The 2,419-nt window shown below is 34.4% G+C and overlaps 1 protein-coding gene and 1 long non-coding RNA gene across 5 annotated transcripts in view; one reads left to right on the top strand and one right to left on the bottom strand.

The window, feature by feature from the left end:
- Positions 1-792, bottom strand: part of LOC116687104 (uncharacterized) — a 9,295-nt gene extending 8,503 nt beyond the window's left edge. The window contains exon 1 of the long non-coding RNA XR_004331467.1: positions 687-792. This is a non-coding gene — a long non-coding RNA (uncharacterized LOC116687104). The remainder of the gene's footprint in view (positions 1-686) is intronic.
- Positions 1-2,419, top strand: part of rap1gap2a (RAP1 GTPase activating protein 2a) — a 93,814-nt gene that overhangs the window by 15,587 nt on the left and 75,808 nt on the right. The gene's annotated exons all lie outside the window — the stretch shown is intronic.

Below are 2,419 nucleotides of genomic sequence, written 5' to 3'. Positions count from 1 at the left end.
AGTTTCAGTATAGTATGTCGAAAAAAGTGACAAAAAAGTCATAGAATTGTATATCAAAAAAAGCCATAGAAAAGCATTTAGAAAAAAGTGATAAAAAGTTATATTATGTATGTCAAAAAGAGTGATAAAGTCATAGAACAGTATGTCGATAAGAGCCATTACAATTTCAAATTGTAGTATGTCTTAATGCAGACATGCCTTGACTGGGTATTGAACCTGGGTTAATGTCTGCATTGGCAGATTACCAGCAGCATTACTAACCACTGAGCCACTGTGCCACAGCATGCCCCATGTCTTTAACTGTAATAGCATCATGAGTCAAAAACGCCATTGTACAGCATGTCGAAAAAAGTCATAGTATAGTATTTTGAAAAACGTCATAGTATAGCATGTCGAAAAAGTCATAGTATAGTATGTCAATTTGTTTTGAAAAAAAAAAACAATGTAGTAATTTGGAGAAAAAAAAGTCATAGTATAGCATGTTAAAAAAAGTCATAGTATAGTATGTTGAAAGAAGTCACCCAAAAAAAAGTCTTGGCATGGTATGTTGAAGAAAGTCATACTTTGGCATGTTGAAAAAAGTCATGGCAGATTTTTCACATGCTATAGCAAAGTCATAGTATATCATGTTGAAAAAAGTCATGGTATAGTATGTCGAAAATTACAGCCAAATGTTTCATAATGACACTTGAGTTCATGATTTTAATCATTGTTTTATTTATATTTTCAGGTTTACATGACAGACAGTTTAATTCCTGTATAAAATAATAAATCATTTTGGTGCTAAGTTTTGAAATTAATGTTACGAATTGAGTAAAGTATGTGAAAAGGTCCTTGTATGCAGTAGAATATAAAGTAAAAATCATAGTATTTGCATATTAAAAAAAAGTCATTGTATAGTGTGTCTAGTAGTATAGTATGTTGTCAAAAAGCTGAAGGTTCATTAGCTGAAGGTTTTGTAAATAGTTGAAAGTTTGAATGACATCTGTAGGTGAAATCATGTGGGAGCAGTAGCATTTAGAAGTGAAAGAAGCCTGAAGAGGATTTAACGATTGCTCCATTGACTTTCAATGTAAAAAGAAAAATATATTAAAAACTATAAATGGTGAAGAAAAGTTAAGTACAAGCACAAATCATCAAGTCACGTTGTTATCCCACTCCCAACTGGTTTTGAGGAGGATTCATTGTGCTGCCATCCTTTATTATAATTTCTAAAGAAGGACTATAAAAATATATTTATATTGAAATTATACATATTTATTCTTCTGAAAAGAAGAGCATTCTTCATTTTGGATACATAATGAGCTTTTATGAAGTAGCACAGAGGCAAAAGGTGGGTGGTTTATCTTCTCAACTGCTTGCTAATAAATCTTGTGAGAGAACAAATTGCAGCTCGATTACAATATTAAAGAGTCTAACATTTGTTGTCCAGGAAGATAAAATACCATTGAGACCATTGCGGTGTCACAGTGGCAGAGCAGCAAACAACATGCAGGACATCCATGGGAATGTCCCATTTATTGTCTTAAATAACTATATTTCTGTTAATCTTTAATAATGCATTATGCAAACTTCTGCATGAACTATTATAGTAGCTATAGCTTAATATGAACCTGTAATACTGACCTGATATCTAGTTACTGTGATAGCATGTTCTCTAAAAAAACAAATATTTCAGATGCTATGTTCTCTCTTCTCAGTGCCATGGTCCTCTGTTGATGCAGTTGTACTGCATACTGTTGTTGATAACATTCAAAAACCTTGTAACAAAATCAAATGACATTTACGTAAAACATCCAGGTTGGGTGATGGTGCAGTAAAAAAAGTGTGTACTGTGGGTTTGTACACTGTGTTGTGTGTCTGTGTGACTGTGTGTATTTGTATCAAATAGATCAGGCACCGCTCTGCATGGTTCAGTCTGAAAATTAATGGGATTAAAGAATTTGTGTCATAAACATTCTCTTTCTATGTGAGGGTGCTGTAAAACCAGCACTGAAAATGCACATACTTACATGCATGCACACATACACACACACATACACTTGCAAATGAGGTGAAATTGTATTTGTTTGTGCAGTTCCCTTAAAACTCACATGCTTCACAGATCCTCTTCTATGATTAGCAGTAGATAGCAAATAAACTGAACTGTTTTAAGAATAAACACTGTGAATTGCCGCATGCATGAATCCCTTATAAACACTCTCAACCAACCGGAGCAGCTTGTAGAGATGGAACCTTGTTAAATCAAGTCAGCTGTGATACATTGAAACTGCAAACACTAAATGCCTTTTTATAGATTTGCTGAGGCTCCACGCAGAGCTTTCACCGTAGCCTACGTAAGTGGGCTTATGTTTATACTTGTGCATGGTGTGTCCGTTGGGCCGGCATGCGTGTGTGTGTGTGTGTGTGTGTGTGTGTG

Source organism: Etheostoma spectabile, chromosome 3 (assembly GCF_008692095.1).
Source record: "Etheostoma spectabile isolate EspeVRDwgs_2016 chromosome 3, UIUC_Espe_1.0, whole genome shotgun sequence".
NCBI lineage: Eukaryota > Metazoa > Chordata > Actinopteri > Perciformes > Percidae > Etheostoma > Etheostoma spectabile.
This window is presented reverse-complemented; position numbering and strand designations above follow the sequence as displayed.